The 26693-nt window shown below is 37.5% G+C and overlaps 1 long non-coding RNA gene across 3 annotated transcripts in view; it reads right to left on the minus strand.

The window, feature by feature from the left end:
• Positions 1 to 11971: 11971 nt before the first annotated feature.
• LOC116442303 overlaps positions 11972 to 26693 on the minus strand; it is a 102933-nt gene continuing 88211 nt past the window's right edge. Inside the window, exons 4-6 of one of the 3 annotated variants that reach the window (XR_004239499.1) lie at positions 21080 to 21155; positions 20872 to 20928; positions 11972 to 14283 (exon numbers count right to left, since the gene is read on the minus strand). This is a non-coding gene — a long non-coding RNA (uncharacterized LOC116442303). Of the gene's footprint in view, positions 14284 to 20871; positions 20929 to 21079; positions 21159 to 26693 lie in introns of all 3 variants that reach the window. The other 2 variants (XR_004239497.1, XR_004239498.1) reach the window with 2 other exon arrangements.

A 26693-nucleotide genomic window follows, 5' to 3' on the forward strand; every position in this document is an offset into this window, starting at 1 on the left:
CAATAATATTTTTCCCCAGCATTTGGCAACTGCAGATGGCATTTTAGGTAGCTTTTCTAACACAAGGGTCTTGTGCCTTCGCTGGTTCTTTGTACAGGACACTAGACATATAATTGCATGAACTCCTTTGTGTATTATTCATTATTTTCAGTCACAGAAACATATAATTTCATCCATAAGCTACTATGTGACTCAAAATAAGAATCAATTAATTGTTATTTTTACCATGGCCAAAGTTCAGTCTTTATTACTGAATGATCCGTAAACAAAATAATTTTGCAGTCAAAATGATTACAGGATGTTTCAAATTGTTCTTTTATACAATATTGGTTATACAAGTTAAAAAATAGAGTAGAAAAGGAGCTTAACGTTCTTAGTTCAAATTTAATTTAAAATTAAATTTAAATTGAAAATAACCCATTAAAACCTAGCCGCTATTGTATTACTCTGTGCTTCCTGCAGTTTGGAATGTGAAGTTTCACCCAATTTTACGTCAATGCATTCTAATTAGGATAAAACTGCATTGGATAGATGCTGTCTGATACTAGGAGAGTCCAAGAGATCTGAAAACTGTCTTTCCCCTCCTATTTTTGCTTCTCAGACTCACCAAGAACATCTCAGATTTGCTCAACAGGCTGTGGATGAGATTTATGCATGTAAAATGCCAAGTTGCCTTTGTAAAGTCTTTGCAGACCATGATTAAGGCAGAAATAAGAAAGATATAGATGCTAAAATTACATCCTGAACACAAAAAAAATTTATGGTGTACCTGAGTGCTTTAATTTAAAAAAACAGTGAACACCTACATCAGCTTCTAAAAGCTCTTCAGTAGAGCTGGTGTCTTGTGCTCCTGAATATGCATGTCTAATATGTCATACATGAAATCCCCAATTAGCTTGGTCTTTGCATGTTAAGTGCTTTAATTAGTTAATTCTGAGTTAAATATTTTTTTAATTGAATGTTAAAGTTAACCCATCAGCCCAGGTACAAAAATCAAGTTCTATTATTAGTGCTTTCACTTGTTCAAAGTAGTTTATCTGCACCAGTCCCAGTTAAAATCCCCCAGTTAAAAGTTTCCCAGTTAAAAATCCCTTTTCAAACTTTAAACCACTTGTACACTATAAGAGTTGTTTCTCCCATGTTCATTGTCTACTTTTACAAATGTTTTAAGATGTATTAGATGTATTTTAATTTTTTTTTAAGGGTTTCTACTTTGCACTTTAGTCCAAGGATCAACTCCAAAACCCAGTTTCTAACAGCCAACAGCTATTTTTAGCCCCATAGCCATTATTCTGCAGGCAAGCTCCGTGGCAACCTGAATCTTAATGAGGGCATGTTAGCACCCTTGCTTCAGCTGTTACTACCCCCCTGACAACGACGAGCTATTGGTAGACAGAAATGTTCTGTCAAAGGGAAAGCACCAATCACTTTGGACCAAAGGGGTGTGCTGTGGGCGGGCTGTGGGCGGACTGGGCGGGGCGGAGCAAAGGCACTATAAAATAATGAGACACGACTCAGAGCAGTGCAGGCCTTCGCAGATTAGCTGTGGTGGGTGTCAGTGGTGGGTATTAAAGCCTTACTCCTATAAAGGAGCCTTTAATAATAATTGTTCTTGACTTTTGGATTAGCTAAAATCAGCCCAGCGCTGCAAGTTCTTCCACCAGAGGTCCAGTGCTGTCTAAGCCTGAAGATTTCAAATCCCTGCACTCCTGGGGCATAGCAACTCACGAGCCATAGGATCCCCAATTTTTATATTTTTCTAATTTTTGTAGTTTTTCAATTTTTCTGTTTAAATAAATTATTTTAATTTTTACCAAGAGTTGTCTCATTCCTCACATAATACTAGGAGTCCTTAAAGTCTTTTGGAACTTACTAAGTTGATTTTGTTTGTTTGTTGTGGTTATTCTTCCCTGTACTGAACATCAGTATGTAGAAGCTTATACTTTGGATCTCACTTTATTCCTAAGCCCTCTTGGGGTCTGCAAACCCATAGCCCAGTACACAGACCGAGTACTAGAGCTCATGGAGATTTCCCAGGGCAAGGGCACCACCACCCACATACTGAGTTCCACATTAAACCAGCAGCAGCTGGCTTTGAAGCACAGCAAAAGAAAAGTTGTGCTTCCTTCTTTAGGCAGAGGTGCTCAGTTTGCAGAATGCTCAGGCAGGCTGAAGAGCACCTAGGTTCAGTGTCTTTTTTTATCTGTTGATAGAAGGACTTCTAATCAGTCCTGTCTGCTTCTGCTCTGCCTAATCCTGCTTAGCTCACTGACTGGATAAAAAAGTTGAGGTGCTTCTCTACAAGTCTTCATTTCAATGAAGCCCCCATGCTCTGTGGAGGCTCCTGGCTGTGAAATGAATGAGAAACATCAACCTGTTTGTGAATATAATGCTTCATCTCCATAAATTAAGGAGAAGCTGATGTTTCCAGCTTGTCCTGGCAGTTCATTGCTCATAGAGCAATCTGTTTGAATGGCATGAATTGAGGCAGCAAAAACTATGTGCTGTTTATTTTCTTTTTGATCAGGAGTGTGTTCTTGAGTGGAATCTCCTCTTCATCCCATTGACAACAGGTGCTTTGCATTGCAGAATGTTCTCACAGTCCTCAGTCTGGTTTCTTTTGCAAGAAATGAAAAAAGGAACTTAGTCCAGGAGGACACAGGGTATGCTCCTCAGACCGGGCTGGGCTGCTGTGATGTAAACCCACAGAATGCATGTTCTGCAGTGACTGGGTTCCCAGCATCAACTCTTCCAGACTACAGACAGGCTCCTGTTGGGCTGAAATACTTCCTAATACAGACATAGCCTAATGAGACCTTGTTATCATGTAGAATACTATAGACCTTGCACAGGGATGGGAGAAATTCAGGTGCCTTGAAACTGCACCTTGTAGGATTTAGAGTTAAAACACCTCAATCCTTTATAGCTGCAGACCTAAGTACATGTTCATTGGCACCTACACATATAATTCTGCTATCCAGTTTAACAAATTGAGACATTTATGATAAGCATGTGAAAGAGAGATTTATAGTCTACATTAAAATCTTTCATCAGGAAGAACATACTCATTAGTGCAATATTCACTTTAATATCATCTTTTTCTTCTGCTGCTGCACACTGCTCTTGTATCAACACTGATTAGCAGTTAGAAACCTGGCCTGCTTTTTTCTTACTTGAGCATCCTGCATATGGGGGATGGACCTTAACGGTTGGTAGACAGGCAGTGAGGCTCTCTCTGTATTATGTTAATGTTGTCACTCACAATGTTTTCATTACGAGCTTCATTGTTCAGTGTTAATTTTCTGGCTGTTACAAATTCTATCAGGATGAATCGTAGCAGAAAGGCTTGTAGATTTGATTTGATTTCCTTTCCAGAGAAGATGCAAAATCGTTCCCAATTCTTTTTTTTTAATGTAGGTTTTCAGATACTACTTTCCAGATCATTTGTATCTAAATAGAACTCTGATCAAAACAAAAGGAAAAGAAAATATATTTCTTTCATTGTCTGTTTCTTCTTAATCTTCCAAGTGCTTTGTTCCTAGAGTTCTCGGTGAAAATACATGGGAGATCTTGGCAAGCCACTTGCCAACCCTTTCTTAACGGACCTGCTGATTTTCTCTGTGTGTGTGCTTGTGTGTATGTCAAGAAGTAGATAATTTTTTTTAAGCGGAAAACACTCAGTTCTTACTGCTAAACTTGAAGAGGTCATCAGCTCTCAAGCATTCTGCAATCCTTAGTAGCAAAATAAATGATTTGGTGCTGTAAATCTTAAGATCCAAGTTTAAGTCTGCGGATAGTCAGTGCAGATTCTCATCTTTTAGAGCTGATCTTCAATGGGGACTTGTGAAAACTCTCTGTTAAACCACAAGTTAGTCACAGTTTCAGAGTGCTTACTCGTCCATGAACATGAACACAGTAACAGACAATGAAATGGGATCTGAGAATGACTGCCGCACGTTTTTACAAAATGGTGGGGAATGTGAAGTCAAAAGCCCCAAGTTTCAAAGCTGTCATGGAGGGGTATGACTCTTTTATGACTAATTTCCAGTACAATCTAAGACTCACCCCCTAACTAAATTCTACTCCACTTATCTAGCCACTTAGAAACTATTTTAAAAAAGGCATTAGGTTTTTTCAATTATTTCAGTCATTAAGTTCTTTTGTCCTTCTTGGCCTCTTCATTTTTTAAGGAAATATTTCTATTCATAATTTGAACTCCTATAGAGCAAAATGTAGATATAAATAGTTGTGATTAATTTTCCTCATTAGCTGAATACTATCTTTTTCAGCTGTTGATTTGGGACACAATAATACATTAAATGAATTCCATCTGCACTGGGACAAGCTACAGCACTTACACAGAGATATCTCAGGTTTTAATGTTTCTTCTAAGTGAAAGCGCTTGGGTGCATGCCAAGCAAGATCTCCCAATGTACCACTCTGGCTGTGCCCCCCAAAGCTTTCTGTAAGTCACCAAGCTGCAGCATATTTCTTTGCATGCAAAACCTTTTTGTTACATGGCTTTCAAAAACTTAATGTAAAAATATATATAGAATCAAGTGGCAGCTGACTGGCTACTCCATATGCCACATTTGTGATTGTAGTCGAATGCAGCGCTCCAGGAAAGAAAACCCACTCATAATTTTGGCTACTGCCGGGCATGGCTCAGGCCATCACTCAGACTTAGCTGTGCAGCTCTGTCAGGCACATCAGTCCTGGTTTGCAGCACTTCTGGTCTCCCATCCCTGAGGCAGCGTGGAGCCAATGCTGCGGTTTGCAAATGGATTGAGATAGGTACATAGAAAGGAGGGCAATATCACCAAGTTTCTGCTACCACTTTGCTGCCTGAAACCTTGATTTTTTTCCCCCTTCCTTTCTTTTTTTTTTTCCTTTTCCCCTACAAGGCAGAGGAAAAACTCTTTATATTAACAATTATATTTTAATCAATTGCAATCTGACCTGTAGTAAATTTGCTTTGCAGAGTGTTCTGTCTTTAAGAAATTATTCCAGTCTACTAGGGCTGTTGGAATAAATGCTTCACATAAAAATGAACTCTATACAATTACAATGTTTCTACAACTAATAACACCAAATTCACCAACAGGAAATCTCATCTGAATAAATATCGAAGTGTTTGCCATATAATACTGAAATTAAGAGCAATAGATTTTCAGAGAGATTATTATTTAATGATTAGAGATCAAAAATCTCACAAAAGGAGAAACAGATGTTACACAGCCTTTCTGACTTCAAGTAATTAAGGGCAAGTGCAGAGCTGGGTTTTACTTAGTCATTAAAGTTTTCAGTTTGTTGCTCATCTGGCTGTTAACAAAACTCTTTTCTATCTCTGCATATGTGTGTGGTGACTAAGTAAAGCCAGTTGAGTTAAAATGTCAATGCAACACTTCTAAAAGCTATGCACCTATATTAAGGCACGTGTGCATGAGAGGATGATGGGGAGTAATGTGTTTTGGTGTAAGCACAGTAAATTGCCTTGGATCAGTGTCATATTGATACTTGAAAGTGAACTCCTTGGTTGGATAAGTATATAATGTAATTGTAGAAAAGTAAGGTAATTATGATTGCTGCTTTTTCCCTCTAAACCTACAGAAAATCTTACTGAAGTTTAGTGTCATATATGGCAAGAGCTGTCATCAAAACAGAGAGAATGGTCATTCTGCTCTTAAATGCCAACTATTTCTTGTCAGGGTTGTAATGATTATAAGCTTATCTTTGATACAAAATTTCCTCCTTTTCCCATATATAAATATTTATTGATTCCTCTAGAAAACCTCTCTGTTTCAGTTCCATGGAGAACTTAGTGAGCAGATGAGAGTCTTTTTCTAGGATTCTTTATACACTCAATGTTTTTCATATGTGGTTTGTTATTTTCATAAGCCATCATCACCCAAGTTTGTAAGTGATCAGCCAAATCAGCATGGATAGCCTAATCTGAGTGCGTTCCCCTACTACAGCTCTAGCTGTGCTATTGGCACTTTTCCTTCGGTATTTTTCCTTGTGAATACTTTGCTCTATCTCCAGATGCTTGGTGGGTTTAATTTCATTTATACATGGTGGAGGGAGTTATGGGAAGGCAGCAGGCAAGTGACATAAACAATGATCCAGCGAGCTTACTGGAGGCTTTTTTCAGTTTGGATAAGCCTGTACCCAAGGTTTAAAGGTGTTGGTCATGTTATAAATGACATGTTTGAGAGTTTTGGTTGCAGAGACAAAGGACTTGGGATGAGCTGCTGCAGGAATATGATGTAAAGCTGGAGTGTAGAAAGTGTGTTAGTGAGTGATTGCAAAGTGGGGCTTTTTCTAAATCTTCTTTTTGTTTGTATATGTCTTTGTAACCCCATGTAGAGCTCAGGACACCAAAAGTCAGTGAAAAACTGCTAATACCTGTCATTGACAACATGTTCAGTCTTCATTCTTTAATACACAAGTAAGTGTTTAGACCTTACTTTGTGCCTTTCTGGTTTAAAAAGATGTGGCCTTGTGTGTTAGAAATGAATCTATCCTCAGTCTGTGTGAGCTGATAGCAGATTTATTGGGGTTATCAGATTTGGTGACTAATTTTTTTATTGGCTAGAAGTCTTGTATATAGCTTGCTGGTGCAAAACCTTGTTTTACAATTTATTATGCAAATTTCTCCTTATACATTCTAGAAAGTGAAGCTCAAATACACATGTTCAGGCAAGAACTTTGGATTTACTGGTTCCTTCTAACATACCACACTTTGTGGAAACACTGGAGCTACAAAGGAGAAAATAGAAGTGTTGCACACAAACTTCACTTTCTAATGAAGAACAGGGAGAAGGATTGCATTTATGGATGCAAACTGAGAGGCATGGGAAAGTATTTCAGTTAATGTTTTCATAATGAGCCTTCCTCCCCTTCTTCAGTGACTTCTGTGAAAGTGGAAGTGCAGCATGAGATGACAGTCCAAAAGCAGTAGTGCCATACCATGCCAAAAAATTGCTTTTTTTTTAAGAAGGTAGGACGTTGCAATTCTGTGCGTGCTGTCCATCCAAGTGCGTCCTTGCTGGCACCTGTGTCCTAGTGAAACAGTCTGCCTGACTTGTGAGCAGGCACACAGCCAGTCTAGCAGATGGAGGTCAGTGAAGTCAGCCAAGAGACCATGTACTAACTGCACATAGAGAGTGCTAGCTAACGGCAGGATTCCCAGACACAAACATCCAAATGTCTCCTGGTGATCTTATAGTTATGTACTGGGACAAGACAAAGATCAAGGAAATGGCTTTAGCAAGACAAGTAGAAACAGGAAGATACGATAAGTGGTTTCTGTGTGGATTACACAACCAGTGTAGCTGTGGTGTATGAATTTACATTTTAAAAAGTGAGTTGTCTCTCCATCTTCTAAACCACTGCCAGAACTAGGCAGGCAGGGGAAGGGCTAGTTCTCTTCAGAGGAGATTCATTCAAGGTCATAGGGTACATTTGTAATATACTAATGAAAAGAGCCTGATTTCCTGACTGTCTTTTGCCTAGGATACAAGACTAGCAAAAGAAGAGCAATCTCTTAGCACTTCTACTCTTAATAAGCTGATACTTATTTAATGCTGTTGGTAATGAGGACAGACTCGTGTTTGCAACAATGATTTTAAACCCGTGATAACCAAACAGAGCTAGAAACCAGCTGAACTATCATGCAAGGAACTGAAAATGAGGATCGAGATAAACTGCCACCATAAAGGGAGAATAAAAATGCAATTTGTATAAAGGTCGGCTAGTTACTTGTCAGACTCACTTGGTGCATCGTGCAATAGTAGGGTCTTGTCGTTTGCAGAGCAATGTAATAAAGGCATGAAGAGCAGTGTTATGTGGCATTTGGAATGCTATGCAAATACAATAAAGTATAGTCAGCATTTCTTCTTTGACTGGCTTTTGAAGTGCTTAGAATTGAGCCAGTCTCCCTGATGCAAAAAGGCTTTCAGTGGAGCAGGGTCTGGCCGCTGTGTTTTTAGAAATTCTTGTATTGTTGTGAATTGCAAGAGTCAGAAGAAAAGAGCAGACTGAGTTGTGTTTGACAGACAGCACAGTCAGGACTATGAAGCTTCAGAGTCACCGTAGCTTCCCCTGCATCATGCACTGGAGAGTGGGCGGAAAACTGACTAAATAGTACCAGTGCTTCACCAGGCAGATGGTCAGGCAAAGGCCAAAGCCCTCTGTCCCTCACTCCCCTGCCTCTTCCAGTTCCCAGATACAAGTTGAACTGGCACAGGGGTTGCTATAATTTGCTGCTGGTATAGACCAGCAACAAATTACTCCCCTGAGGAGCAAGCAGGAATAGGGAAGAGCATCTCTGAGGCATAAGACCTCCAGCACGATTCCTTACGCATCACCCATCTCTCAGGGCTATGCCCAGAGGCCCAAGCTACCCTGTGGAGGATACTTCTGAAGCCACCAGAGAGAAGAGAACCTTTCTCCCACCTCCCGAATTTCCCTCTCCCCTTCTGAAGTGTAATCAGTGTAGATAGATGTCAACTTGATTACACTCATAAAAACAAACTATATTGGTATGTGTCTTGGACCTCAGTGTAGGAGGGACACACTCGCCTGCTGGCAGGCTCGGAACAATACCTTTAGCTAAGGAAACTTGCTTCTACTTGCTTGTCTCTTTTTGCATTTTTACATTTTCCAGAACTTTGGATGCAACGGGCCGCTTTCCAACAATGCTTTCTCTGCAATAACTGGTAATGCAAGACATTACTTGGTGTGACTACCAGGGTCATGATTGAATCCCAGAGGGAATATATTCAAATAGGCAGCAAAATAAAACCCTGATGGTGAGGTCTTTACTGTGAACTTCTACTTGAATCACAAATTGTACAGCTTTAACTGTCTGGAAGAAACTTTCATTTGTATTTGAACATAGCCGTACTTAAGGATAGACCAGTGCTTTTTTCCTCACATTGAAAGAGGTTTATATGACACATCACCAAGGTTAGGGATTCCCATATCTCAGAATCATTGATGCATTTATGATCACTGTTTTGCTATTAGGATGGGATACGCAGTAATTTCCCACTGATAAAAGGACAACTGGAGGTGGGGCTCATCTGAGCAAATGTACATGCTTGCAATGTAGGTCTCCAAATCCCAGTTAAGCATCCTCTGATGTTAAGGGTCAGTGGAGAAAGATAAGCATTTCTAGGCATGACTTATTTTGTCTTATTTGTAAAAGATCAGACTTTTGTATAAGATAAGTCTCTTTCTTAAAGTGCTATTGATTGCACAAAGAGTTAAGGGTGAGCATCTTAGATGTCTGCATTTCAATTAAATAGCCATCCTACTCAGGGAGATTAAAGATTGCAGAAGGATTTAAGTGTTTACATCTGAAATGTGGATACTCAGAATGCTTTTTTAGTTGCCACTTCATGGAGATAGCAAGAGTTCCCGAGGACCAAATCCATAGATTTGCTGAAGGCAAGCATGCCTGTCTGTGAGGCACCTTGACTCTCAGTGACATCCACTGCCCTAGGCTTCCCCTGTTCAAATGAGAAAAAAAAGCAAAAAACAACAGTCAGGACAGAGTGTAGCTCTGAAGTATTACACAGTGTAAGCAAAGAGACAGACAAAAAATTGTCTGAAAATCCAGAGATAGCGTTTTTGTTAAATTTTTAAATAATTTAAATTTTTGGATTGACTGGAAATTCCTCAAAAGTAGATTTTTTGGGGTGGTATTTTGGTTACGGCTCATTCTGTTGAAGTACATGCTTTCCCCACATAAGGGAAAAAGAATAAATATTTATACAGGACACTGAATATACTATATTGTAGCTACAACGGCATTTGATGCACACCCACACATATCTGTGTCTGTACATATATGTATAAAAACTGCAAATACTTCCAAATGCTAAGCACATTATAAATAATAAGAAGATAATTAAGTCCAAAAACTCCAGTTAATCCCTGGCAAATACGGAAGCCTGGGAAGGTAGGTTTAACAGGTCTTACCACTGTTGTCAGTAACTTGTGGAATGTAGCAAGCATGGAAAACAAGTGACAATATGATGACCATGTGGCTCTCCCTGTTTCCAGACTCCATGTCCATTTTTAAAGATCTATAACTTCCTAATGTCTTTATTGTTAAAAATGGTATCAAGTAGAAGGTAGGACTCAGACTCTAGGAAGGAATTTGATGCCTAATTCCTGATAGAATCTATTATCTCTCTTTCACACACAGCAGAGTTGTCTGAGCTGTAAGATTTCTTATTTATGCTGCAGCAGCAATACAGCTTCTCCCCTCCATCAGCCCGCTTGAGAGAAGTAGAGAGTTCTTACTGATGGCTGTATTTTTACGTTTTTGGTCCAGAGTGGTTTAGTGGGAAAGTGACTGTAAATCTCCTTCTTTTATCCAGTGGTCCACTTTTCCTTTGGGGTGTCCAAAGTATCCTGGATTTGCGTGCAATTAGCCAGAACTTTTTGTCTTTTCCAAGAAATCAAACTCTGATCAAGACACACTGCTGCTGTGGGTGATAGCTGGTCTCCTCTGATTAGGGTAAACAAAAGAGTGAAATAACCACTTGGTACGTGGAAATGTTTGCAGGGAAAAGACATTATCAAAATTTCTTTTTGTACAGTATAATATTTGAGACCCTGCTATTTTTCCATGATAAATATATGCAGAGTAGCTTAAAAGGCAAAAAAAAAGTAGTTTCCACTTCTGCAATAGTGGAACCAAAACTGTCACCAAGAACATTAGCACATATAAGGAATTCTTTGATTTCTTTTATTAGATAAAATTTTTTGGGCACTGTAAAGTATAAAAATATCCCAGAATTTGTTCTGAAAGTAAGATCTTTTTCTGGGATTTCTAGCAGTAGAAGGAGAAGTAGAAATAGCAAGGAAACAGAGGGTACTTGGAAGATAGCTAAATGCTGATCTTCTCTAAAGGAGCTTTGTGCTGGAAACAGATCTGTCATCTGCCCAGCAGAGACCTTCTAGAATAGCTCAGATGGATTATGAGTGCTCCAGCCATGTCCAGTAATCCAAAAAAATATTGTTCTGAGAAATTGGAGGTCTTTGAGAGGGAGGGGAACCCCTGCATGGTGCTGAAAATTCAAGTCAGACACTTTGACTGTTTTCCCATCTTTTTCCCTGGATACCAGTGTTGCAGGTTTTGTAAGAACATGGCCCAGTGGCTCCTTGGGACCAATTTTCTACAGGAACTGGCAGGGGGAGGGTCAGTTCACCAGTCCGAAAAGAGTTTCTGCCCCACCTTGCCATTCCCAGCATATTCCAGCACACTCTGGTTGACATGGCTGATCAGCACAGAAGAACAAAGGTCACAATGAGTTAAGAACATGTGACAGAACATATCACTATTGATGTCCTAGAACCTGCAATATCACAATGTTTTTATAATCATATATTATCAATACAGACTAGGGGATGAAGGGATTGAGAGCAGCCCTGCTGAGAAGGTCTTGGATGTGCTGGGGGATGAGAGCCTGGACGTGAGCTGGCAATGTGCACTGGCAGCCCAGAAAGCCAGATGTATCCTGGGCTGCATCCAAAGCAGCGTGGCCAGCAAGGAGGAGGGACAGGATTCTGCCCCTCTGTGCTGCTCTGGTGGCACCCCGCATGCATCTAGCTGCATCCAGCTCTGGGGTCCTCAGCACAAGAAGGACATTGACCTGTTGGAGCAAGTCTAGAGGAGGGCCTCCAAGAGGGTTGGAGGGATGAAACGCCTCTCCTCTGAGAAGAAGGTGAGGGAACTGGGTTTGTTCAGCCAGGAAAAGAAAAGGCTTAATTGCAGCCTTCCAGTACCTGAAGGGAGCCTGCAAAAAAGGCAGAGAGGGACTTTTTATAAGGACATGAAGTGGCAGAACAAGGGGGAATGGCTTCACACTGAAAGACAGTAGGTTAGATTAGGTATTAGGAGGAAGTTATTTGCTGTGAGGGTGGCGAGGCACTGGAACAGGTTTTCCAGAGAAGTTGTGGATGCTCCACATATGGAGGTGTTCAAGGCCAGGCTGGATGGAGCTCTGAGCAACCTGGTTCAGCGAAATGTGTCCCTGTCCATGTCAGGGAGCTTGGAACTACATGATCTTAAAGGTTCCTTCCAACCAATTCTATGATTCTATGATTCTATGATTATTTTCCAATTGCATTGTGGCTTTGATAGAATTTTTTTTCCTAAAGCAAGTAGAAAGATGTGCTTCTGGCTTTTGATAAGAGAGTACAAAACACAGGGTCTGAATTCTGCCACTCTCAGTCATCACAAACACCACCCACCTGCAAATAATTCTATGTATTTTTGTAAAAGTAATTTTTATTGGCATTTAAAACTACTTTTTGATTAGAGTGAAATGCAAATGGAAGAAGATAAACATCACTTTCATTAATACACTTAATTACAGGTTAAATAAATAAGATTCTCCTCCTGCCACCTTTCCTTCACTGCCAATTTTATTTTTCATTTCACATAATTTCTGCTTTTGAAGTCATCCTCTTCTTGTGCATGAGCACTGTTCACTCGTGGGCTGTGGATAGAGGTTGTAGAAGTGGTTCCTCAGGCATATCAAGCTGGAATAGCAGTACTGGTTTCCTGAAATAGGGAACAGTCTGAAAAATAGCAAAGAGATGGCTGAGGGAGAGGTGAACAAGGAAGACATGTATGACAATGTATAGAGAGTCTTCAAGGCTGATGAGAGAGGACCGGGAGCTTTGCTGAAGAATGGAAAGAGAGGGATGTTATTGTGCTGTGTCTGAAAAGGATTTTCTCTTTGTCACAGGAAGCACTTGTCTACGTGGGCTGGCACAACCACCTTTCTAAATCACATCCCTCATGACTGCAATACAGCCCTGCGAGGCAGGCTTAGTCCTCAGATATCATCATCTTAAGGAGGTTGTGATAATTTCCTGACTGAAAGGGTCTTCTCTTACACAGAGAACATGAAGCTGAGCCTTTTTGCCTTTTCCTTCTCCAACTCACAGGAGAAAAGATGAATCAGAAACAGAATCAAACCCACTGAGTTCCAAAACTGGTCGTTTGCCTATGTAGTAGTCCTTTTCCTTTTTTTCTTTCTCCCTGTGAATCTGCTTTTCTGGACCAAGTGCATTTTTATTGAGACAGTTCATGGACAACACTTGTGAGGGCTGGTGCTTCCTATATGTCATGGAATGAGATCTTCTTGCCTGTTCTTGGATGGACTGTCTGGGGGAAATACTTCTGAAGCCAGAGGGGATGGTATTGTCAACCTCTTAACCACAGACAAGAAGCAGTCAGAGAAGTCAGACACATTTCCTGCCTGGCCGCAGGAAAAGTGGGAATGGTGTCATGGGACAAGAAGGATGAGTGGGAGGAGTTCAAGTGTTTTTCTGCCAACTGAGTTTCATTTCACCTACTGGCACCTGGCAGACATCATCAGACAGCCAAGGAGCTCTCAAAAATAAGTCCTTTTAGTTTTTCTTACGAAATATTTTCACTTTAAAGGCATGATGAAGTGCGAGAGATTGTGTGTGAAACCAGCTGCAAAGTTTTTATGTTTTGTTAATTTATATGATGGGTCTTGTTTTCTCTTTAAGAGTGACATTTGTTACAGTTCTTATTGAACACACAGCTGGGATAGAAGCAAGGAGTTACTTATTCATATATGTGTTTACAATTCCAAATTAAAAATGAAATCCTCATGAGAAGGCTGAAAATTTTTTCATGATTTCCATAAAAAAAATTGGTGGAAATCTCATTATCTAAAGTTTTGTATATGAAATCTGTAAAGCAGCTGCAGCAAAAGACTAAATAAAAGTCACTTTAATAGTTGCAGGTCTAGGCATTTAAATTACATAGTGTTATCTCTGTGTGAAACCTGTATTTGTACATGCTTATATTACTGAAACCTTCATTTGTTAGGATCCAAGTGCTGCTGCTGTGCATGAAGTACTCTGTGAGGTACACCAATATGTTGCCAAAGTAGCATGAACGTGTGCACTGATGTTGATCCAGAGGAAGCCTAGGGGTTCTTCCTTTCCCTCTTGTACGCTGATTATTTCTGCCAGGCCCAGAGAAATCTGTGCAAGCACGCAGGGGCCGTGGCTTGGTGACAGGATGTACATGCAAACAGATAGCTTCCATGATGCTCAGAAGTCTTTTTTTCCTGAAGGTGCTGTGCAGCAACATCTTTGAGTTGTAGGAGAAGACAAGCATGGGGCAGATGGGAAGGACCCAGCCCCATTGCTCTAGGGCTGGGGTTAGTTGGTGCACAGCACCCCACTAAAACGAGGCCCAGAAACACTCCTTCTCAAGCCCTGTATGTAGAGATGTCAAAAATAAACTGTGTAAATATGCCAGAAAGATGATACTTTCATGTTTTTATGCTAAAAATGGGTAAGGGAATTGTCAGGACTCTTGTGAGCAAAAATGATAATGTATGACATTAAATATTGACTTAAAATATCTGTTTTGCCACCCCTTTCTATTATTTCAGTATGCAGTTGCTTGGAGGTAAAGTATGATTTTTCTGTCCCCTCTGTAATAATATATAATACATCAGAACAGAATTTTCTAAGTCTTGTAAAAATCAATCCACTTTCTCTATTCAAATGCAGATTAAATGTATCAGATCTCATAGCAATTATATTTCTGATCTTTTCCTTGTTCATTGCCTATGTCATGGATAACTCAAATATAAGTTTTTTGGGAATGTTTTTCAGGTTGAAAACCTGATTGGAAAATTTTGAGATGTGTGGTTTTTATTTTGGATGTTTAGTAGCATGCTAAGTAATGACACTTGCGTAGTCAAGTCTTTAAATTAGTAAAAAGTGATGATGTAGTAGGGATAATATTTACTGGTAGGATCAGTAAGATGCTGTATGTGTTGATAATTGACAGGAAGAGACATCTTCTCTCTTGCACTGCAAATTGCACAGTTAAGTCAACAGTGAATGAGTTTTCATGGTAGATATCCTGTATAAGGTGTTCAGCTGGGAAATGTGTGTCACAGTCCAGCCAGATATGAGAAGAACTTAGTTAGTGTATGGTAGACACAGTTCTTTACCTGACATTTTGTTTACTGAAGTGGGTGGCCGTGTAAGTGACTAGGACTCATTCAAAATAAGATATTTGGCATGCACATGCTCATTATTCTGTTTAAAAACCAACACTGAATGCATTCCCGTGCTTCTCATTCAAATGTTTTCTGCTGTTCATTTGATTTTAAAGTAATAATTATTGTTACACAGAGCTGCTTCTGTTGAGAAAAATGCTCTTTCTTGACTGTGATAATGTGTGCCAAGCAACCTTTAGATGCTACCTGAAATAAGATATAAGGACTTTGAGCTGTGTTTATGTTGTCTATGAGCACATGTGTACACATGCACACATGGGTACTGGCATTGTGACACAATGCAAACACCACAGGCTCAGGCACAGACATAGAAAGAAAATTATTTTTCTCCTGCTTATTTTCTTGGCACTTGCAGCTTGGTTAGATGGGAGATAGATGAAACATTTGCATCTTCTATCTGCATAATGAGTTCTACACAAAATGATCGCAGCTAATGCAAAAGACAGGGTGGCATGTTTTCAGTTTTAATGGGGACACTCAGAAAACTTCCAATCTTTCTTGACATTTCTTATAGCAAAATAAATGTGGTCTAGGTTGGAGTGTCTATTATGAAAATAAGAGAAGAGCAAGTCAATTATATTTCAATGACTGAATAGCCAGGGGTCCTCATTAAAATGATCAGAAAGGCTGCAGTGTTGCTTTCTTGTATGTAGCCACTGATTAAGTTGTGTAAGAATGACATGGCCTTTTTGGGAGAAAAGCAGAGTATGCCGTGGTCTCTGGCCAGCCAGCCAGAAACCGTTGACACTTACAAAAGTGAGATGCGCACTCCATCAAGAAAGGGAAGTTACTACTTATGGGGTCATGGACTCCTGATGTATTTAAAAATAGTTGTGGCTGTTTTATTGGACACAGTCAGAGAAAGCTTTGAATTTGCACTAGGCTGTATGAAAATGCCTGCGGTATGGTGGTGATATGGTATGTTTTCCTTTCCGCTGGCTTCGATGAAGTATACATAGCTTAACAGAATAGTACTATTATTGCAATCTCTGTATTTGAACCTTTAAGCAATATTTTAGTTATCAGTTCATTACTATTCATTTCTTAGAATTTAAATTCTTCTTATTTGCCAATTATTTTTTTGGTATAAAATATTAGGAGAAAAAGGCTCGGTAATTTTTTCCTGGGAGAGGCTGTATCCTGAAACGGTAAAAAGAATATTTGTTTAAACCTCCTGAGGGTTTGCAGTCTAAGGAAATACAGTATTGCCTAAGATCTGCTAATCCCAGATCAAGTGGCTGTAGAATTTAAAAAATGAATATTTTTCCTTTCATGTTACTTAACAGACCTTATGTATTTATTTTTAAATAATACTTCTGCAATTATATTTTATACAGTTTCACATCTTTTAAAAAGGTGATTGCTTTAAAGAGAAATCTAATTCTAATAAGGATTTCTATAAAGAAATATACCTTAGGTTTTTTTTATTTGGAGAGTGTTGTAGAATGTTAACATTTTACATTTAAGAGAGATACAAAGAAAAACAAATCCCATGTGTTAATTAAGCTGTTGTGGTTTAAGTTTCTTCCCCCTTTAAATTGCATCACTGACAGTTTCTAAAGATGAATTGATAAATAAAAGACAGTATTTAATAGTGGTCTTATATCTATTAGTACAGTGAAGTTTGAACCAATATTCATCTTCTACTGAGGTGGAAATACACCTCAGCATTTTCCACTTTTACTATCTGATTCAAGTAAATACTATTGCAACAAATAAAACCAAATAAAATCTCTACTATTTCTAACTGCAAGTACTAGCTAATCTAAGCTTGTATTCTAAGTCAAATCACATCATAGAGTGCTCCATCATTAACAATGATGTTTCATTATAAATGAAGACAAATAGAGTTTTATATAAATCTGCTCACATTTTGATGAAATAATTTTTAGTCTCAAGAAATCCAGTAGCAGGAGACACTGTAAGCTAAATACATTAACATATCAGGTACTTAAAACTAATTTGATTTACTAAAATCAGCTAATAATGCAGCTAAATAATGATGCTCTTCATTTACAATTCAGGAGCTCAGTAATGGACAAGGGAAACTGCAAGTGCTTGCAGTCAACAATAAAAGAATTAGTAATTTTGCCAATTATTGTGTACCACAAGATGGCTATTTAAAAAGTTTTCATTTTTTATTTACATACATGGCATCTAAACGGGAGAAAAAGTGTCCCTGCCTTACTTACTTACAAATGCATGAGCGGCTTTAATTATTTTCCATATAATTTCTGTGATATTTTGAGTCTTTAAATTGTTTGTGGAATTCACTCAGTCATTATTTCTTGTTTAGTGGATGAAGAATCTCACTGTAGTAAAAAGAATTCTGTTCATTTCTCTTTTTACCGGTTTGGCAATAGGTAAAAAGACTATATAATTTATACGTCCTAATTTTTTTGCGGCAGGAATAAAATTCATAAATAGCAACCAGTTGATAAGTCTATTTTTGTGTAAGGAGAGACACAATTATTGATGTAGTACCCTGAGTATGAACACAGTGTTATGGTGCTTAATACTTGAATTTGGTCCAAAACACGTAGATGTCTTTTCTCCCAACATTTTAGCACTTGGTTTAGTATCTTTTTTCAGCAATATGTGGTACTAAAATTCCTTAGTGACTGAAGAAGATAAGTAGACTTCTTTCTTGAATAAAACTATGAAAAGTTTTGAGCAGTGGAGAGTAAAGGTTGAGATTTCTTAAGGTGCTCTGGTTTTGTGCTTAGCATGCAGGAACACAAGAACAAATTAAAAATATTCTTCAGAGTGATTGGGAGATATTTTTAAGAACTTTGCCATTCTTCTCTAATTTACTTCCCTAAATTTATGATTTGTGTGTCAAAATATTTTTTTAAATGAAAGCAAAGAAGGTACTACAGGTCTTTGAAAGTAATTAATGCTATAGTCGCTGTTCTCTGAAAGTGAATCAACAGCAGCAGACTATAGATGTCAGATATGCAGGCAGCTCATCTGACTGATTAGTCCTTCCAGACTGCTTATAGTCATCTAAAAAATCACCTCGGAGTTGATGTTTCTGAAGGGAAACATATTCCAAGAGGTGGATATGATTGTACTCTTTATGTAGAATTTTCAAGAGCCATTTACCATGTTTTGGAAACAGAATTTCTTACATGACCTACTCAGCTCTCTGTAGACGTGCTTGAAAGAAAAAGAGGTTTGCAGAAAACATTTTGTGTTGTTATCTATGTCTTTATTTAAACCTTAGTTTTTCTAGCAAGAAATGTAATTCAGGACTTGCATTATGTGAAGTGTGGTTTGTGCGTTTTACGGGTTTAAACAAGATTAAGAGATTAAAGTTGAGAACAAGTTACTGTATGCGAATTCAAATGCAAAATATCCTCATTATAATAATTCACAGGAAATTCACCCCCACTGCTGTAGAATCAGAACTCACCAAACATGGCCTAATGTCAGCAATGAACTCTACTTTAACCAGCCTTTCAACCTGTGTATCGTCAGAGTAATTGGTCTTTTAGTTGATTTGACTAACTGACAGCCAAGCCACTAATAATTACCTGTGGCAGCATTTATATTTTTTTCTTTTACACTATAGCACAACATCAATGAATATATTTTAAATATTAACAGTAGTTGAATGTTTAGATTATAATTTAAATAATTATTTATGGAAATATAATTGCGTGTCTGTGCCTACAATGGAGAGGCTTTGTAATTTGATTAAAGAGAGAACAACACTGTATCTGCCCATCTAATTTTGTGGTTAAACTATTCATGACTTATAATAATATATTAATTTTGTCAATTTGTTAGGGTATCATTTCAACTTTTTGACAAGCTTTCATCTTTATTTAGCTGAATTCAGGCTCAAGACAGTGCTCACTTAATAACTTATGCTTTGTGAAGCTTTTCAAGAGCATGATATTCTCACAACCATCCACAATTTTCTTACATTGTGGTGCTGAGGCTCTTTAACATAGCATATTTCCACAGGAATGTTATACATAAATATAAAGCATATGTATGTAGGTATGGTCTCAGCAGAGTAGAAATGTGCTGCAGAGACTTCCAAGACTCATGTGTGCTGGAGAACTTCTTTCTGAGGTAAGCTAGAGACAAGGACTCACTAAAACCTAAATTAATGCTGTTTGCTCCTTTGCAGAATATTGATTTGGGTACTGTGTTTTGTTCTTTACGAAGAAGATATATTTGCTTATAGACATTATTGTGGAGTATATTTGAGTGATGAATGAATAGAAAATAATAGACTGGGTAAAAAAAAGCAATGTTTTAAAATTTAAACTCTTTAAAATTACTTAAATTTCCAAATATCATGTTTCAGTTATGGAACTAGAGATATTTAATTTTTAGTATAATATTTTAGTTTCTAAAATATTTTTGGTATGTCTATTTATCTCTCAGGCTACCTATAATTTGCATTCTACTGGATAAAGAGCATAGATTTTTCCTGTACACCACTGTTGTACTCTTCTATTCTTATAATTGCATCATTTTTAGAACTAGTGAAATGTAGCAATATTGGATCATTACTTGTTTTCCCGATTTGGATAAAATGTCAAAGTATTTATTTCCTAAGACTGGTTAACAAGTGGTAGAAATGCTTATAATTCCATGCTGTAGCTATATAAATTCTCAATATTTTAAATATTTTTAAAGTGTTTAAAAATATTCTCTGATGTTTATTTGCATAGTATTTCATTACTCCTGAGAGTATGTTGTTGTATTTTAATTACAAATATTGATTAGTTGATGATATTAAAAAGTGAAATTTAGTTGAAAAGCAGAATCAGATATTAGCATAAATGGGGAAAATTAGTTACCATATATTTTAGAGTTACATGGAAGTATTTTTTAAAATGTGTTGACTGAAAAACTGTAGGTATTTTATTTTGAAGGTATTTAAAAATCTAAGATGAAGACTATCAAAACTGTTCCAGTTATTGAAAACAGCAGCTGAAAATATCTTTCATGCACACAGAGTGCCTACGTTGCTTTAGTGTTTACTTTGATGTATGATCATTCTTTTTCATGTACTAATATTTATTTACTCAGAGAAATGTTGCTATTGAATAAGAATATTTCAGGCATTAAAGCTTTGTTTTCCTATCAATGCATTTAAAAAAAGTTTTATTACACTGCCCTTACAATAAATATTTCCAAAACTTTCCTGAATTACAAAAATTTAAATAAAAATAATTAATTTCAACTATATGATAGCTTTAAAATAGGAGAGGTTGTGTGTTTTTTATTTGGTTAATCTATTTGGTTGGTGCAGCCTGTCATTACAAAGTTTCTGAGGGTAAGCTATAAAGTATCTTTTAGCATGTATGAGTACAGGAGGTCTGTGATTTTTCCATTAATTTAAGAGTATTCTTTAAAAATATTAATAAATTAGGCATATTTTACAGATTTCAATAAAAGAGGAAGTTATTTAATCTTTTTCAATGAACAACTCATTATAAACTTGCATCTTATTGTCCCTAAAACATGCATTGCCACTTATAAAAGTATTAATTATACCTTAGATACTCAGAATAATGAAAATTAGAATTAGTCATGAAATTTGTAGGTGTTTTCAAATAATTACTGAAAATGTGATCTTTAATTAAGAAACAACAAAAAGTAGACAATGCTACTTGACTTTTTATAATCCACTCAATAAAAAAAAAAGATTGCTGTGGCCGAAGACAGACAATTACAGTAAAATAAAAGTCAAGTGTATGATGTAAAAATGAGAGCGAATATTTTAAATAACATTCAGATAGCTCACCTGAGTTTGTTAAAAGTGAGCGTATGTTTGCAGGTCTGTCATTGACATTGAATAATCCTAAGAGTTTTCAATTAAAAAGAAGAAATTTAGAACTTGCGCAAGTAGTATGTTCAAAGCCACTTATAGAGGGGGGTATTTGGGGGTATTTTGTACACTGAATGGTCTAAGAAATGCTTAGTGAAATACTGAATAGGTAAATTCATCTTACCTTTTCATGTTACTGTCTGCCTTTTTATGTGTAAGTAGCTACTTCAATGCAGAGCATTGTTGTTTTCCTGGGAGACCTGCTAGCAAGAGCAGAATATGGATTATGATACTTCATATGTAGATGAATTACTTCAGTTTTCAAACCAAAAAGATTTACCAGTTTCTTGCTTCATTTCAGTTCCTGTAATTCTGCGTGGGTCAATCAGCCAGCCACATATACGTTTCAATTTATCTGCCATCCTTCAGCTGCTTACCGAAACACCTGGTGCTCATGCAAAATCGAAACAACATTCCAGTTTCCACATTTGTCACATATCAAGATTCACAGAAAAGTACTTCATGTGTAAACAATATTCTTCTACTTTGTCAGTACAGGGGGCTTTAAAAGGTAAGGGTCTATTTATGGATACTAAAATCTCCACCGCTGCCATGGTTCTATTTTCTGTAATCCCTTGAAAAGCTTCCTCATATCACCTAAAAAACAAAATCCAGACTTTGAGTAATAGACCTTGAATATGAATAAAGTTTGAGCTGTTGGATGAATGGACAAAACAAGAGTGAAGTGTCTAAAGGGGTCCCTGACGAACAAGAACAACTGTGAAACTTATCTCAAGATGGTATGCAGCTCATAATTTTTGATGTCCTAATTTAAAAAAGTGCAGCAGCAAAATGTAATGCCCATATCGTACATCACCTACTTCAGTCTTACAAACCTCAGTAGGAAAGTGTGTGTCTAAAGAACCCTAAAGTGCTTGGCTATAATTTGGACTAAGAAGGAGATAGGGATCTCTGCTTTAAAAAAACAAAGCAACGCCCCAACCAATCTTTTGGCACTTATTTCAATTTAAAAATGTTTTCTGATGGGAATATGAGGGTGGGAGCAAGAAAATGAACTCCAGAATGATATTTTTTGTTGGAGTTTTTCCTGTTATGTGAAATTCTGTGGCTTTAATTAGTTAACTATTGAGTTGTCTGATTTTTTTCTTTTTTCAAGAACATATGTTGTACACCTGAAAACCAGCATATATTTAAGAAAACTGTCTTGGCAGATCAGCTACTTTCATGTCATATGGCAGTTTCTAAGCAGCTTGGATTGTAAAGGCCTTTATAAGCAACTGAAGCTTTCAGAAATGAAGAATGGAAGAGGTGTAGGGTAATAGTTTCCAATTAATGTTATTTAAAAGTAAAGAAATCTATATGAAATGGCAATAAACCAGAGGAAAACATATTTTTTTTGTTTCACAGAGAAGCTGTAATGTCTCAGGCCACTGAATGAAGACTTAGCATATTATGACAGTGAATTTGGATGTGGTAGGGATGTCATTTCTGGTCCTCTGAACAATGTCCCTGGTTGCTCCTAGTCAAAGTTAGCTGCAAAACTCCTTGCCCATGTCTCGGCTTCCAGAGCTCTTGGTAGCTGTGGCTGACAGGCAATTTCTACCCTGCTAAGGACTTGGTGAGACCAGGTGGTCACAGACCAGTTGTAGGCCACTCTCTCCTCTCTCTGAACATCTCTACCCACAGTTTTCTGTAGGGATCTGTACTGCCCTGTCTCCACCACCTCAGGAAAAAGCAGGAACCATGATCTAATTACCAACTGCAGCAGGTAACCCATAAAATTCTTTCCTCACCAGTGCAACTGCTGTCACTGGCATGAGGACACTGTGTCTGTAAGAAAGCAAAAGTCTTGAACAGAAAACACCTGGGTAAACTGGGGTCAAGAGCAATGAAGATATGCTTCTCTTTATGGTTGAAAAAGAGAAACATTCTGAAGAGTAAACTATGCAGCTATGCCTCAGTCATCACCTTTTTTCTTTTCCTTCCTTTTAAAATACACTGATTATCAGGCTTTTTAAAGACTGTTTGATATTTTGCTAAATATAGCCAGATAAAAATGGGCATATTCTTACAAGAACATGGGAGCAGCTGCATTTCTCTAGTTAGTGTCCTGTTTATGACAGTAACAACAGAGGGCACTGTGGGAAGAGTGTAAGTACAGGGTAATGCTTCTCCCAAAATACTCTCTCTGCTTCAGGAAGCAATTGAAAACCCTCCTCTTTTTTTTTTTTTTTTTTTTCCCCTGACTGCAAGCTAGGAAACATCATGTCTTCTTCTCCAGTTTAGGTACGACAATGCCTGTCATCACAAGACCGGATTATTTTGATTGACTGCATCTGCACTTGAATGTGAAGACAAGCCACATGTTTCAGAGAGGTCAGAAGTGTCTGCCTGCCTTCCCCCTGGCTTAGACTAGGGGGAAACCTCTGCATGAGAGTATCCACTTGCTTCCATATCTGAGGTAGATGCTGGTTGAGTACTTTGATCCCAGATTTCCATGCAGCCAGTGAATTGAGCTCTGAACACCCAATAGTGTTGGATGGATCCAGGATGGCCAAGCAGGTGCTGTGAAAACTACTGAACTCTTGCAGCTTCAAAACTTCTGTGCAAAGGATTGTGGCCCCAAAACAACTCACTGTTTGAGCTGTCAATCTGCAGTGTATATCTTAACCTGTCAGCCTCTCAGAGCATAAAAATTCTCCACTGGGTCAGAGTAAAGATCCATTTACCATTGTTCTTTTCAGTTGTAATATGTCTGGTTAAGAGGGTGAGGAAGTAGGGTACAGCATTATTGTTCCATGGAATTCTTCATTCTTCAGTGGTTTGTAGTTCAGAGAATGCCAGAAACCCAGAAATAACATCTAAGAATAAACAATAAATAGCTCTAAATGGATTTGATCAATGGATTTATTTTTCTAAATTGCTAAATTGCATCTTGCAGCAGGGATTTCCATATCTTAAGAGTTCATCTTGTAAAGACCTTTTTGTTTTGAATTTGCTAGCTGTGATTTCATGTGATTTTTTTTTATTGGAAAAGGCAAACCCTCACTGTTCCAAATTCACTTAGATTGCTCATAATTTTTTATCCTTCAGTCATTTCTATTTTCTCTTTTTGAATCTGGGGAGCCTTAGTTCAGTTGTTCCTCATAGAGAAGCTGTTATATTTGCTTGCTTGCCCTTTTGTGATCCATCTGTTTGATTTTCTCTGTACCTTCAGCAGTCCTTCTACACTCTCTTTCTACCTCGGACACCGGCACAGAATCCATTAATGATGTGAAACATTAATTTATAGAGTGGTATAATAATCTCTCTATTTTCTAATCCTTTCTTATTATTCCAAATATTCAGATTAATTTTTGTATTTCTACTTAGAATTAAGCCCTTTTTTTGACAGAACTATTTGTTATAATCAATTTTTATGAGGTACTAGCCAGCTCAAAGCTGGAAAAAGCACAAAACATTTCCTAATGTAATTGTTCAAGTTTATGGAAGCAGAGCACACAGGACATTTCACTGTATTATTGTTTAAAACAATAATACGGGATAATTCCTTGGTAAGAATTACACTGTGGTGAGTTATGACTTGATGAGCTGGTAATGATAAACACTGGTAAAGATAAAACACTTGTGAATGCTAGTTCACAGGATGAAACAACTCATGCATGGCAAGGCCAGCAGAATCTGATGTGCAGATTTGGTAATAAGTTTTGCAGCTCTTTGTCACTGTGTTTAAGAACCCTTAATACACCTGGAGAAGTTGACCATAAACTGGAAGATTAAGACAGTTTCTTCAAAAGTTTAAAAGTTTTTTTTTAACATAGAAAATTCTTATAAGAGCAATGGAAAAAGTAATTTTCTAGGATGGGTACTTTAACTGAACTCAGTACTTATAAAAATACACTATTGTTTGAGTAATCTGAGCTCTAAATTTCTAAAACCAGCTGATTTTCTTGCTCCTATCTGGACAGTAATTTTTATTAGTTTTGATAATTAAAAATATTTTGGAAGCTATTTATTTTCAGAAATATTTCCACTTTCTCTTATTATTTTAAACTGCTTGCATACTGTCTGATTACTCCTTATGATCAGAAAGACCAAAGAGGAAAAAAAAGCCTCTCTGGACCAGTAAACTTATTTCAGGGAAATTCAGGCTACAAAACCAAGTTATTTTCAATGCTTCCCTCTTCTCTTCTTAGACATCCAGGTAATACTGACTTTGTGTCAACTATTTAATTGATTTCTCTTATAGACCAATATTATTTCCTTAATCCTTAGCTTAAGTACTTGCTCTTGCTTTAAGACGACAGTGTGAAAGACATTGTTCCAGACCTTGCCTTCTCTTAAGAGATTAGGAGGCACAGTGTTTGAATGAGGAGGATATTAAGAAAAGAGAAAAGTGTACAAAATTTGAGGGCTGTTGGTAAGCTTTAGGAAAAACTGAATTTCTATGTCTACAGCAATATTTTTCTTGTCTTGGAAAATTTAATCTCTCGAGGAATAAACAAGATGTTTCTGATGACTATACAGTAATTACAGAGAAATTATCTTCTGTGTATCTTTAGTGATTAACAAATTCGTGACTTTTTTTTAACTGCAAAGTGCTCAGTCTTTTATACCAGGCTGCAGACATGTCACTTTAATGATATCTGTAGACTTTGAAAACAAATTTACACAGCAGAAGGATGACACATACGGAGATGATCACAGAACAGTGGTTCAGTAAAGTCAGGACCACATGATCTGCCAGAAGCTGACCTCATTTCTGAATGCTTTTAAATTATATGAATGGTTTTGCAATGAGTTTGGAAAAATAATTATATGCATATTCAATTTCCGTTGCCTTTTTTGTTCTCCATGCTTTATATTTTTACTGATTCTATTTTTTTTCTTAAATGAACTGCCATGCATTGCACTTTAGAGCAATCAGTTACAATTTTTTGTCTTTAGAGGATGTGAGCTACAGTTAAATCACACATTTGCTGTACCCATAATGCAAATAACTCTTAGATCTATTAATATAGTGAGCAAGACATCTCCATTTAAAAATAAAAGTAATTTACTCTGTGTATATTTCTGTTTTCTGAGGAAAGGGGAGCAATTATCTTCCCACTAGTTTATGACTTTCCTCTTTTCTACTGTGAAAACCAAACAGCCATAACACACAGCCATAATTAAAGAATATTCAGGACCCAAGTGGAAACTGTGTCCTGGAGCCCCTTCTAAATTTAGATTTCAAAAACACAGCTGTAGAAAGGGGCTTTTCTGTCTTTGGGCTATTCAACAAACCTCTGTTATTTCAGTAACACTCTAGATGCAAGTTAAAGGGAATGCAACACACGATAAAGAAAAGATTCAAAATCCTAAGTGAAGGAAATACTTGGCTAGAACAGTGCTCAGCTGCCTTTGGTATGTCAGATTGTTCGGTCCTGTTTTAGTGTTGTTTTAAAGAACATTTCTGGATGAAGTGGAGCCACAAGTCACTGACATTGAATCAAAGCACAAGGGAAAGGAACTACACCCCTTCCCACTGCCCTGCCTTTCTCACTGGGCCTGCAGTCCCAGCCCAGCACCCACTGTGCTTCCAGCAAAATCCAAAATGGATTCATTTACACCAGTCTCTCCTTCACTCTTTTAGACATTTTGCTTGCCACTAGAAAAGGAAAGAAATAGAGCAGGGCACACTGCCATGTGGATGCTGCCTCTACCTGCTGACCTCAGGGAGAGTTTCCTAATGCTGCCATAAGCCACTTTCCTATTGATCCAGCTGCAGTGCCAGT

Source organism: Corvus moneduloides, chromosome 3 (assembly GCF_009650955.1).
Source record: "Corvus moneduloides isolate bCorMon1 chromosome 3, bCorMon1.pri, whole genome shotgun sequence".
NCBI classification, from domain to species: Eukaryota; Metazoa; Chordata; class Aves; order Passeriformes; family Corvidae; genus Corvus; species Corvus moneduloides.